The 14,646-nt window shown below is 39.7% G+C and overlaps 1 pseudogene; it reads left to right on the top strand.

Moving 5' to 3' along the window:
* Nucleotides 1-8,218: 8,218 nt before the first annotated feature.
* On the top strand, nucleotides 8,219-9,783 carry LOC149833358 (auxin efflux carrier component 5 pseudogene; annotated as a pseudogene).
* Nucleotides 9,784-14,646: the final 4,863 nt, after the last annotated feature.

Below are 14,646 nucleotides of genomic sequence, written 5' to 3'. Positions count from 1 at the left end.
AAACAACTCCTGGGGTTAACAGAAAGTCAGTTAGAGTAGAACACAGCGACTTGCAGAAGCAAGAACCATAAGTAGGAATGAAGAGACCGTATATCTGTCCCTCACCTGCCTACCTGGTGCTCCTTTGTTGTAAATATGTTGCAGGCTGGACGAGTTTGAAGATTAACTCCTACAATAGCCTTATCGGAAAATCTGTCAATTAAGTGTCAGTCACTTGATAGAATTGATAAGTTGTCAAGGGCAATGTTATAAGTATCGTATGATATGGTATGATACATATTGTTACTATGGGCAAAATCGATAGAATACAAGTGTGTATCATACAATACAAGATGTATCTTATGGTACACCTCTAGTTTGATGTAGTAATGTGAACATATAGGGTGCTGACATGAAACGGAAAATTTTGGCAGTTATATACATGTATCTAACATTATTTAAAAATTTTAATAATGTAATGGGTGCTAAGAAGAATGTAATCGCAGTATATATATATATATATGTGTGTGTGTGTGTGTGTGTGTGTGTGTGTGTGTGTGTGCGCGCGCGCTGTAATATCATTACTTAGCTGCATTTTTATTAATTTGTTTAGAGACCACATATATCTTCAAGATCATTGAGACTGGCGCGCTTTTTGGAACACCAATAAGTCCTGGAAGAGGAAAGTTGAATGTGATTACTAGGGGGGAGGTGAACCCCAAAAAAAAGAGAGAAGAGGGACACTTAAATGGTTGTATTACGCCCTCCATCAAATCTTGGGTCCTGCACCTGACAGGCCTTGTCCTCAAGATGGAGGGTGATCAGGTGCTTAATGCACAACTGTTTGTGCAATCATATGGAACCTCATCTTTTCACCTCAGCCTCATGTTTGGTGTATCAAGGTGTTTGTGACTGAAGATTAGGTGCAATCATATTGCATACTTTAGTGTGCTGATGCACCCAGTCTGCCCTCTATCTTCTGTTGGGCAGCTACGACAGGCTGTACCCCAGAGATGGAGGGGGGTCAGGTGCAGCGGCACACTCAAAATGTGCAATGTGATTGGACATGATCTGCCCTGGGTGTTACTGCATGGTCCGTATCTTGGGCAGTCTGAGTCACCTGGATGAGCGCGGCCTAGTTGGACAAACCCTCTCTCCCTCTCACAAAAGTTAGCATGTATTTTGTCAAAATGGGTTTCTGGGTTTGAATAGATTTTGAAAATCGGCCGATTTAGAATTGAACCAAAAATTGATTGGAATCATGTCATTAAAAACAAAAACAAATATTAAAAACTTATTTAAAACCCTTTAAAAAATTTAATATTATTAAATCTCAATCGGCCCTTTATAGAAGCAAATTCAGAACAATTCTTCCAAAGAATCAGCCCAATCCTGGTGTCAAGTCAAGGTTCGGGTTACGGGTGCAAATGAACCGGGTATGGTCAGTCCTCGAATCTGATGCAACACATCACTTTTCTGATATGGATCATTAATGTAAGATCTGAAAAGATATAATTCATGTCGGATTTGGATTTACACAATTGGATCATTTTCTGATTCAGAACTATATATCTTGTTATGATTTAATCCAATTTATTTAAACATTTTCCATCTGAAATCCTTGATTTCGGTCTTCTTTTGCCGGATCCAGCATCAGCATGTGTATTTGGAATCAAGATTTAAACTTACATCATCATATCTTAAAGGTAATTCGGTCTCGGATCTAATTTGACTGGACAAAATTCAGATTTGGATAGCATCAATCAGGATTCAGCTCACATACAATCCATTTCCAGCGCCTGGCCCATTGGACCCTAATGGACATCAGGTCATATTGGGTCAGCCTATCCCAACGTTCACCCTTTGGTGCTAGCAAGAAGAAAAAGAACCCAGGAGCATGACTCGACCCATTTAGTACAAGGCCAGCTGGTGCATGCCCAATTTAGTTCATGGGCCAGGTTTGGGCTGAACTAATCCCCATCCAAACAGTCCTCAGGGCACTTTGGATTGAGTGGAGAGCTGCATTCGTGGGTTGCTGTAATCCGTGCTCCATGCACCTGAAGCAAACGTCAGACACATGGAATGCCTGGAACACGGCATCTTGCAGATCTAGCGGGACACCTTTTTTTGGTCTGCCGCCCCTCCTTCTGAAGCAGTGGTGTCCAGAACACTTGCGAGAAAAACAAAAAATAAAAAAATTAAGTAAAAGTGAATGAAACACCTAAACAAAAACTCAACTTGTCCAGGACACCTCTGTGCCTGGCAGAGTGTGGCGGTTATTTTCTTTAAATGTAATATTTAAGGGCTAAGAATAGTACGCAGTGAAATTATGGCAGGTTAACGTATACTGTATTATAGTTTCTGCATTTAATAGCCAAATTATGGCAGGTTAACATGACGTGATGGTAGAGGTTAGGTTTAGGGTTTAGGTTTCTAAATCAGGGTGTGGTTTTTCAGAAGATTCAAAGTTAGGGTTTAGGGTCTGTTGGTGAAAGTGAAATATGGTGCACAATTTAAGGGGGGACCAACTCTCCTTGCCATTCGACTCTTCATGGGAGCTTGTTCAGGTTTAGCTAGAATTTGTGTTCTGGCTTTCAACCCAAATCACCACGCATTCGTTAGGACGATACAATAGTTGGGATTAGTTCTATAATGAAATCCCACAATGCTCAAATTACAGATTTTTAGACTCTAACCCGGACCAAAAATCCCAGAGTTTGCCATAAACCCTATGATACGTGAGAATTTTTTTTCTTTTCTCCTTTTTGCTCATAAGGGCTCCGCTCATCTCGATGGTATAGATGTAACCCAAGGTCTAAAAACTCGTCGGTTCACTCGGTTCGAATTGCTCAGTTACTGGTCAAGCCAACATAAATTTGCCTTGACTTGTTTAAGACTCGATTGACTCGGGTTAGTCACAAGTCGCTCAAAACTCGGACGAGTTTTGTCCTTGACTCGGTCAAGCCAACCAAGTCACTAATGACTCGGCCGAGTCAAGCAATGGTTGGCTTGTAATTATCCAAAAAACGGTCTAAGGCCCCATCCCACTTAGGGGTGGCAATTTCTGACACGACCCGCCAACCCGACCCACCAACCCGCCTCTTAGGCGGGTTCGGGTTGGGCTTAAGCCAACCCGTTTAATAAACGGGTCGACCCGCGTAACCCGTTTATTAAACAGGTCCGGTTCGGGTTGGGGGTATGCCAACCCGGCTGACGCGTTTAATAAACGGGTTAGGCGGGTGGGTCAACCCGCCAACCTGACCCGTCAACCCGACCCGTCAACCTGACCCGCGAACCTGAGAACCCGTTTACCCGACCCAACCCATTTATTAAATGGGTTGGCGGGTCGTGTCGGGTTACCCGTTTATTAAACGGGTCGGGTTCGTGTTTGCCACAGCCGACCCGTTTATTAAACGGGTCGGGTTCGGGTTGAGGTCTGCTGACCCGCCAACCTGTCGGGTCGACCCGCCAACCCGACACGATTGCCACCCCTAATCCCACTATGCCAACTACGAAATTTCACAAACCATACCGGCTCTAAAAATTAATCCAGTCCGGTTTCTAATGAGGCCTCCTCTATTACCAGACTCCGACCCTATAGGGTTTGGCATGAGTCGGGTCCTGGTAAAACCCAACCCATTGACATAAGGTCCAACCCGGATCAGGGTCAAAGTTTAACGATTCTATTCCTTTTTAGTGGATCCGATCCACGTCTCTCCAACTGACTTTTGGTGATCCGCATGCTATATAAACTAACAGTTCCCTCCCTCCCCCCCATTTTTCAAATGTGCTCTCTTTCGCGCGGTTCTGTCTCGAATTGGAGGAAGGCATCGACTCGCCCGCCATTGCGTCCGATCGCAACGGAAGAAGGCAACGAGTCAATGGCAAAATGAATCCTCGTGATAATCCTCAGGCGATGATCGGTACAGATTCTTGCACGATTAATCCTCGAGAGCATCTTAAATCCACGAAGGCGGGAGGCGTCATTTGATGTTCGGTTGGACTACAAATCGAGATCAAGGTTATCTCCTGTTTTTTGCCCTATATCATTTCTGCTGCGTTGAATTTTTGGTTTCTTTTTTCGTTATTGGATGCTTTCTGGCGTGAATCGGTAGATAATTCGTCTGACTCGGATCATCCTCGCCCACCATTATGTCTGATTGCGACGGAGGAAGGCAGAGAGTCGATCGGAAAATGAATCCCAGCGATCATCCTCAGGCGATGATCGGTACCGACTCTAGGACGATGAATTCTCGTGAGGATCTCAAATCCACGAAGCCGAGGGGCGTAATTTGACGTTCGATTGGTCTATTAATCGAGATCAAGGTTTGGATTCTTTTGATCTCGTTTATTTTCCCTATTTCATTTCTAATACGTCGTATTTTTTGTTTCTTTTTCATTCTTTCCTCTCTATCGGATGCTTTCTGGCATGAATCGGTAGATAATTCGTCGGATCTGTGTCTTCCGCTTCCTTCATCTTCAAATCGTCATTTTTTCTCTGTCGCGCTAAACCTCTAGGGTTTTATGTTTATTGTTCGTTGGAAATTGCATAGTATCCAAAGGAAGAGGTCAAGGAATCGATTAGAAGATGAATCCTGGTGATGATTCTTAGAGCTTGATGATCTGAACGAATTTTTAGTCTCAATATGTGTTTCCTTTCCTATTTCTATCACGCTGTATGCATATATAATATATTACTTGATATTGTTGTATTTTTTTAGTGAAAATCGTTGTTTTACTTCTGTCATTCACTATGTCTTTTATCTATCACATACTGTATAATATCATTAGCAGATTAGATGCATTTTCGCATGAATTGAAGTATCTCTTTCCGTTATTCGCCTCATCCTTCAATTTAATGTTTGATTTGCATTGGATTTTTCTTGTCAGCCCTGTGATGGATGGTTAAAGGATCAAAGGTGTGGTGTTATGGAAATTTTCATCACTATTAGGGTTGAGTATTGTTACATAATTATGTCTAGGCACCAAGGGCGTGAAAACAACTCCTGGGGTTAACAGAAAGTCAGTTAGAGTAGAACACAGCGACTTGCAGAAGCAAGAACCATAAGTAGGAATGAAGAGACCGTATATCTGTCCCTCACCTGCCTACCTGGTGCTCCTTTGTTGTAAATATGTTGCAGGCTGGACGAGTTTGAAGATTAACTCCTACAATAGCCTTATCGGAAAATCTGTCAATTAAGTGTCAGTCACTTGATAGAATTGATAAGTTGTCAAGGGCAATGTTATAAGTATCGTATGATATGGTATGATACATATTGTTACTATGGGCAAAATCGATAGAATACAAGTGTGTATCATACAATACAAGATGTATCTTATGGTACACCTCTAGTTTGATGTAGTAATGTGAACATATAGGGTGCTGACATGAAACGGAAAATTTTGGCAGTTATATACATGTATCTAACATTATTTAAAAATTTTAATAATGTAATGGGTGCTAAGAAGAATGTAATCGCAGTATATATATATATATATGTGTGTGTGTGTGTGTGTGTGTGTGCGCGCGCGCTGTAATATCATTACTTAGCTGCATTTTTATTAATTTGTTTAGAGACCACATATATCTTCAAGATCATTGAGACTGGCGCGCTTTTTGGAACACCAATAAGTCCTGGAAGAGGAAAGTTGAATGTGATTACTAGGGGGGAGGTGAACCCCAAAAAAAAGAGAGAAGAGGGACACTTAAATGGTTGTATTACGCCCTCCATCAAATCTTGGGTCCTGCACCTGACAGGCCTTGTCCTCAAGATGGAGGGTGATCAGGTGCTTAATGCACAACTGTTTGTGCAATCATATGGAACCTCATCTTTTCACCTCAGCCTCATGTTTGGTGTATCAAGGTGTTTGTGACTGAAGATTAGGTGCAATCATATTGCATACTTTAGTGTGCTGATGCACCCAGTCTGCCCTCTATCTTCTGTTGGGCAGCTATGACAGGCTGTACCCCAGAGATGGAGGGGGGTCAGGTGCAGCGGCACACTCAAAATGTGCAATGTGATTGGACATGATCTACCCTGGGTGTTACTGCATGGTCCGTATCTTGGGCAGTCTGAGTCACCTGGATGAGCGTGGCCTAGTTGGACAAACCCTCTCTCCCTCTCACAAAAGTTAGCATGTATTTTGTCAAAATGGGTTTCTGGGTTTGAATAGATTTTGAAAATCGGCCGATTTAGAATTGAACCAAAAATTGATTGGAATCATGTCATTAAAAACAAAAACAAATATTAAAAACTTATTTAAAACCCTTTAAAAAATTTAATATTATTAAATCTCAATCGGCCCTTTATAGAAGCAAATTCGGAACAATTCTTCCAAAGAATCAGCCCAATCCTGGTGTCAAGTCAAGGTTCGGGTTACGGGTGCAAATGAACCGGGTATGGTCAGTCCTCGAATCTGATGCAACACATCACTTTTCTGATATGGATCATTAATGTAAGATCTGAAAAGATATAATTCATGTCGGATTTGGATTTACACAATTGGATCATTTTCTGATTCAGAACTATATATCTTGTTATGATTTAATCCAATTTATTTAAACATTTTCCATCTGAAATCCTTGATTTCGGTCTTCTTTTGCCGGATCCAGCATCAGCATGTGTATTTGGAATCAAGATTTAAACTTACATCATCATATCTTAAAGGTAATTCGGTCTCGGATCTAATTTGACTGGACAAAATTCAGATTTGGATAGCATCAATCAGGATTCAGCTCACATACAATCCATTTCCAGCGCCTGGCCCATTGGACCCTAATGGACATCAGGTCATATTGGGTCAGCCTATCCCAACGTTCACCCTTTGGTGCTAGCAAGAAGAAAAAGAACCCAGGAGCATGACTCGACCCATTTAGTACAAGGCCAGCTGGTGCATGCCCAATTTAGTTCATGGGCCAGGTTTGGGCTGAACTAATTCCCATCCAAACAGTCCTCAGGGCACTTTGGATTGAGTGGAGAGCTGCATTCGTGGGTTGCTTTAATCCGTGCTCCATGCACCTGAAGCAAACGTCAGACATGGAATGCCTGGAACACGGCATCTTGCAGATCTAGCGGGACACCTTTTTTTGGTCTGCCGCCCCTCCTTCTGAAGCAGTGGTGTCCAGAACACTTGCGAGAAAAATAAAAAATAAAAAAATTAAGTAAAAGTGAATGAAACACCTAAACAAAAACTCAACTTGTCCAGGACACCTCTGTGCCTGGCAGAGTGTGGCGGTTATTTTCTTTAAATGTAATATTTAAGGGCTAAGAATAGTACGCAGTGAAATTATGGCAGGTTAACGTATACTATATTATAGTTTCTGCATTTAATAGCCAAATTATGGCAGGTTAACATGACGTGATGGTAGAGGTTAGGTTTAGGGTTTAGGTTTCTAAATCAGGGTGTGGTTTTTCAGAAGATTCAAAGTTAGGGTTTAGGGTCTGTTGGTGAAAGTGAAATATGGTGCACAATTTAAGGGGGGACCAACTCTCCTTGCCATTCGACTCTTCATGGGAGCTTGTTCAGGTTTAGCTAGAATTTGTGTTCTGGCTTTCAACCCAAATCACCACGCATTCGTTAGGACGATACAATAGTTGGGATTAGTTCTATAATGAAATCCCACAATGCTCAAATTACAGATTTTTAGACTCTAACCCGGACCAAAAATCCCAGAGTTTGCCATAAACCCTATGATACGTGAGAATTTTTTTTCTTTTCTCCTTTTTGCTCATAAGGGCTCCGCTCATCTCGATGGTATAGATGTAACCCAAGGTCTAAAAACTCGTCGGTTCACTCGGTTCGAATTGCTCAGTTACTGGTCAAGCCAACATAAATTTGCCTTGACTTGTTTAAGACTCGATTGACTCGGGTTAGTCACAAGTCGCTCAAAACTCGGACGAGTTTTGTCCTTGACTCGGTCAAGCCAACCAAGTCACTAATGACTCGGCCGAGTCAAGCAATGGTTGGCTTGTAATTATCCAAAAAAGCCAACCTTTTTCTTTTGTACACGAGTTCTTTAGTTTTTTAAATTTAGGAAACAAGAAACACAGACATTAGTCTTCTTGTTTCTTCCTCCGTTTTCTTCCCAAGGCTGAACCCTCCCACTCCCACCCGTGGTAGCAAGGAGCCGGTGGCAACTAGGAACGATTCATCCAATGCCTTCACCAGTCACCATTTAAAAGTGAGAGTCTTCCGACTTCCATTACAGCAACAATCCCTTTCCGAAAACAAAGGAAAAATGATTAGAGTTGAGGATGTTTACAATGTGGTGTCTGGTACCTTCCCTTTGTATGTCCCTCTCTTCCTAGGCTATGGCTCTGTAAGATGGTGGAAGATTTTTAATCCCCAGCAATGCATAGCCATCAACAAGCTTGTTGTCTTTTTCATCCTCCCTTTCTTCACCTTCGAGTTTGTGTCGCATGTTGATCCTTTCAACATGAATTATCGCTTCCTTGCCGCCGACACGCTCTCTAAGTTGATGATAGTGGTGATCCTGTCTCTATGGGCTAAGTGCAGCAGTAGTGGGAGCTATTGCTGGTCCATAACATGTTTCTCTCTGTCTACACTCACAAACTCATTGGTTGTGGGTGTGCCCTTGTTGAATGCCATGTATGGGAAGATGGCACAAGAGCTAGTGGTGCAGGTATCTGTGGTGCAGGCCATTGTGTGGCTCACAGTGCTGCTTTTTGTGTTAGAGGTCAGAAAAACAAGGAACAGTGTAATGACTTCTAACCAGAACCCTTCAGTGAGGACGATAATGAAGCTGGTGTGGCTGAAGCTTGCTTTCAACCCTAATTCTTATGCTAGCATCGTTGGTGTTGTATGGGCTCTGGTCTCTAATAGGTAAGCTTCATAACTTTTACAAACTCTTAGAAATTTAGATTTGAAGCTCTGTATTAATTAATCCTTGATTTGATGTAACAATATGCTTCTTGATCCTTTCTATTAATTGATAACTGAATATCTCTTTGTGCCATAAAATTCACAGGTGGCACTTTGGTATGCCAAGTTTGATGGAAGGATCAGTAATCATACTGTCTAAAGCTGGTGGAGGAATGGCAATGTTTAGCATGGGTGAGTCTGATCATGTTCTCTTGCAAATTGCTTTGCTCTTCATCCTTGTGGTAAAAACTTAAGAAGAAATGCGTCCAAATCTGTCACACGGACACTCCATTTTGCCCTCCACACCCGTGTTGACCCGGGTCGACCTGGACACACCATTTTACCTTTCGTACATACACACCTGTATTCAATTTATAATTTATAAATATATTTTCAGTATATAATATATATTTTAGATATATCATGTATATTTATATTATATTCAATTTATTTTGATTTTATTTATATTTATGTGATATATATATATATAGCCGTGTCCCGTACCCACATTTTTTAGATTTGCTGTGTCATACCCTCCATACCTACACCCACACCCACACCCACACCCACACCCACACCCAGGTGACAGATCCAAATGTTTGCATGCATGATGCTTCATCTTCATCAAACCTTGCTCCATCAGCATGCATGAACAATGTTCAGTTAGTGTTTTTTGTGCTTATTTGTAGGGTATTTGTTTTTGCAGGAGTTTTCATGGCACAACAAGAGACGTTTGTAGCATGTGGGCCGAAATTGGCAGTGTTTGGGTTGGTCTTGAGGTTCGTTGTAGGGCCAGCAGCTATGGCCATCGCATCCTTTGTTGTGGGTCTGCGTGGGACAGTTCTACGAGTTGCCATCATTCAGGTTAGCTTTAACAGTCCAACTATGGAATCGTTAACTGCAGTCGTACTAGCTCTATAGTGTTGGATCCTGCAATTTATCAAATTGCATGTTTACACACACGTGTTTATATATATATATATATATATATATATATATATATATATATATATATATATATATATATATATATATATATATATATATATATATATATATTGAGAGAGAGAGAGTTTCATATCTTTTATCAACTAGATCGTTTGCGACTCCTTTTAAAACATATTTGTATATGTTTTGTTTAATCTAAACCTGTAGATGTGATCTTCATACTTTATTTAGTAGAAAACATGTATTAGTTTAAAAAGTTTTCATGTTTAGATGTATTTTTAGCTCAACAAAAAAAATAAAAAATCAATGGTACATGTTACACCAAAAACTTGATTAACTAAAACTCAAGAATTCTTGTTAAATTGGCTCGATCCAAAGCATGATTTTTAGTAAATAAACAATGATAAATGAATCTACATGTTTAAATTAATTGAAAAACTCATGCAAGTATGTTTTTTAAAAGGATCATGGACACTCTTGGAGAAGCTGGAACCTACACATAAGAGAAAGAGAGGGTTTCATAGAGCCAGGATCACCACTATCATCACCTTAGAGAGCGCATCGATGGCGAGGAAGCGATAATTCATGTTGAAAGGATCGACATACGACACAAACTGGAAGGTGAAGAAAGTGAGGGTGAAAAAGGCAACAAGCTTGTTGATGGCTATTCATTGCTCGGGACTAAAGATCTTCCACCATCTTACAGAGCCATAGCCTAGGAAGAAAGGGACATATAAAGGGAAGGTACCAGACACCACATTGTACACATCCTCAACTCCAAACATTTTTCCTTTGTTTTCAGAAAGGGATTGTTGCTGTAATGGAAGTCCGAAGACTCTCACTCTGTATTTTGGTTCTGCGTTTTAAATGGTGACTGGTGAAGGCATTGGATGAATTTTTTCACTGTTTTCTATTTATATGCAGTGGCTGATGAGGTGTTGGTTAGTGGGATTCTTTTGTTTTATGGTTCTCATGGCCAATTGGGTAATCATTACATGCAAGAAATTGCTGGATGCATTCATTTCCAATGCGTTGCTTTCTTTCCTATGGGAAAAAAACACTTGATGTTGCTTTCAATATTGTTCTTCTTGTGCATCATGCTGCATAGAACATGAAACCATGGAGATATATAAGCCAATTTAATGTCAGGAATTTAAAAACATTTTGCTTCTTTTGGAAAATAAGGAAATTAAAGGTGTAGGAGAAATAGTATTGAGAATTATGCATGCAGTACATAAAAATTTGTTTAATAAAAAGAACTGTTAGGCAATCCTAAGTGAAGATTATAGCAAAGAAAAAAACAAACCATTATATAAGAATCAATACGAAAAGAAAAAGTTTAGCACCATAAAAAAATAAAATTTGAATATTTTTTTTTACACTTGCTCACTCAAAAGCATAGTGACAAACATAGGATATTCTTTGATCACTCTATTAAACTGCTTACTGTTACATCTGCATTTAACTGGAAAAGCAGCCCATTTTATTTTTTATCTGTTTTTTCATTTTTATTTCTTTTTTCAAGTATATTCTCACTTTTTAATTTTTTTATTTTTGTTAATAAAAATGTAAGAAAAATGAATATCTCCAATTACTCACGGGAATTTGACTGTCATTATTTTGTCACTTTAAGTAAACCCATAATTGTCAAATATATATTGAAAAAAGCCTGAATAAATAGATAAAAAACAGAATATTTTGTAATTATGCTTAACTTCCCAAGTCACCTTTGATAAGGGTGCTTTCAGTGACGACTAATTGGAATTCACAGGTATCTTATCTCCTTTTTTTTCATACATCATCAATTTTGTTCATGAGAATAAGAATGAGGCATGGTGGATTATTCTCTTAGGGAGAGAGAGAGACTTTTGATAGGGAAGTTGGGGTTAGGCCATCGTTTGAAAACCTAGTGACTCACGAATAGGCTCGTCCACTAGTGATTCATGAATCGGGGTCAATTCATTGACTAGTTTGGGTTTTGTTAACTTTTGATTTTGTACAAAAATAATAGACTACTAGTCAACTAAATACAACAAAACTTCAAATACCCCCAAATGTTCTCTCTTTCCATGACACACAAACGCAGCCTTAGCGACACACAAACGCAGCCTTAGAGAGAGATCCCAATGTTCTCTCTTTCCTTTCTCTTCTCCCATCACAATAGAGAGAGAGAGAGAGAGAGAGAGAGAGAGAGAGAGATCCTCCCCACCACTTTCTTATTGGGGGCATATGGCCCCTTGTGGACCAACCAACCCAACATCTTTGATCGCGAAGGTGGTTTTGATATTCTCCATGGAAAAAAAGGCGAGTGCAAATCTAGAGATAAGATATTAATTATGTGGCAGACTAAAATATAAGACCTTAATGCTGAATTACATATTCAATTCGGAAATCATTCAAGGGCCCCTAATTTCAAATATTGGCCACATGTTTCTGAAATTTCAAATATGAGCCAAAATTTTCGTCAAAACTGTCAAAGGACTTCAGGTCGGGTCAAATAGGATGGTGGTTTTCTTTCCTGTCTTAATGCAGCAAATCGTGTAGCTGGCTTATATGAAAAGGTCGTGAATGCACTTAAAGTTCAAATACCCAACTTGTCCAACAAACTTCTTTCTTTAAGGGGTATGAATAGTAGGCATTTTAAAGTGGAATTATGGCAGGCTAACCTATACTATATTATAGTTTCTGCATTTTATAGTGGAATTATGACAGGCTAACTGATACTATACTTACAGGCCTAAAGGTGCAGTTAAAACTTCTATAAGTATGCACCATGCAAGCTAGCAAGGACACATTGGCCAGTTGAGTGCAGGCCATCTGATGGACAATATGCAAATAACCACTATGTTAAGATTGCAGCTGATTAAGAAATGGCATGATGGTAGGTTCAGTTTAGGGTTTAGGGTTTAGGGTTTAGGGTTTAGGGTTTAGGTTTCTAAATTAGGGTGTGGGCCTAAGGGCTTTTTTCCATTGCAGAAGATTCAAAGTCCTAGTGGTGACTTTATTTTCTTGACACTTGTTTGTTGGTGAAAGTGAAATATGGTGCACAATTTAAGAGGGGACTAACTCTCCTTGCCATTCTACTCTTCATGGGAGCTTCTTCAGGTTAGCTAGAATTTGTGTTCTAGCTTTCAACCCAAATCACCACGCATGGGTTGGGACGATACAATAGTTGGAATTAGTTCTATAATGAATTCCCACAATGCTCAAAATTCAGACTTTTAGACTCTAATCCTGACCAAAAATCCCAGAGTTCGCCATAAACCCTATGATACGTGAGATTTTTTTTGCTTTTTTTCTTTTTGCCCATAAGGGCTCCGCTCATCTGATAGGAGCGACTTGTGAAAATCACTAAGTTGACGGACATCACAAGTTCTAAACCCATGGGTGGCATCTCTTACAGCAAAGCAAAGTTGAAGCTGGGTGTACTCCCCGTGGGGAAGGGGGGCCTCAAGGGTTTTACCCAGCAGAGGCCAGCCAATGTGAGGTTGGAAATTTTGGGAGGGTTGTTCTTTGGAGTATCAAAAAAAATAAATTGTTGAAAGATAGAACACGTTCTTTAATGATTAGAAAAAATTGATATGTAAAAATTTATAATAATAAAATCATTAACATTATTTAAAAATAATTAGATATTCTCAATGCGTGTCATAAGTATTTAACATACCGTGTCTGTACCACATAGGGGTTATTTATAGAGGTGTCAACCGTTAGGGTTTGGTTAGGACCTAGGTTGAATCAGACCTGGGCCCAGTTTTCGAGTATGGTATTAGGTCCGGACCTGGTTTTAATCGGATTCATTATAAGAAAAACCATACCCGAATCTGATAAAAACTACATGAACCAGACCCGGACCATACCTAGTAAAATAATATTTTTTATTATTTTTACTTTGAAAATTTGTGGGTCTTAATAGGAACTCGGGTTTTGTATAAAATTTTGCAAACTATATATTAATTAGACATTCAGGTCTGAATCTGGGTCTTAATCGGTTCTTCTTATTTATCACCATAGGTGGATCTTATTGGGTTTGGTTCAGGTAAACCTGGCCTGTTGACGCCCCTAGTTATCTATGTTGAAGAATGCAGCGGGCCCACTTGACCCTACTTTTTGAAAAGCCATTGCTTGTTGCAGTGGTGAAGTACTTGGTGGGCCCTAGTTCATCCACATTATTATCATGACATCGGTGCGCTACAAACAATTTTATATTTTTGGTACATTTCTTACAATTTACACACTCATTATATTTTTATTTTTCAAGCATACTTTTCTTGAGTTTTTGGGAAACGTATATTTTAGATTTTTTTAGTCAATATTTTTTTTGAAAATGATGTTTGTGACATCGGACGGCACTGGGTACACAACTATAAAAATAGCCCCCTTTGACCCGTCCGACTTCAAATAACTCCAAGGGCTCTGTTTCATAGCTCATTGATAGAAAAATGCTGTAGATTTTTTTTTAGATAATTCAGTAAAAAACTTTCCACTATCTTACATTGGCTAGCTTCCAGTTGGTAAAACCCTTAAGGTCCCTCCTACCCACTAGGGAGTACGCCCAGCTTCAATCTTGCGCCAAAGAATGCTACCTGTGAGTTTTGAACTTGTGACATCTCAGCAAGTTGGTGACATTCACAAATTGCCCCTACCAGAGCTAAGCCCTTGTAGTCACATGTCAAAAGAAAAAATTAAGAGATTTACCTGAAAAAAAAGTGGAGAAAAAAAACTAGGGTTCACTTGTACGAGCATGGCACTTATGCACCATGATTTTCTTATATTTTTTTCACTTATACAAGAAAAGAAATTAAAAAAGATACCAACTGAGCAATTTCTCCTGAA

This window comes from Nuphar pumila, chromosome 7 (assembly GCF_984573655.1).
Source record: "Nuphar pumila chromosome 7, dmNupPumi1.hap1.1, whole genome shotgun sequence".
NCBI classification, from domain to species: Eukaryota; Viridiplantae; Streptophyta; class Magnoliopsida; order Nymphaeales; family Nymphaeaceae; genus Nuphar; species Nuphar pumila.
This window is presented reverse-complemented; position numbering and strand designations above follow the sequence as displayed.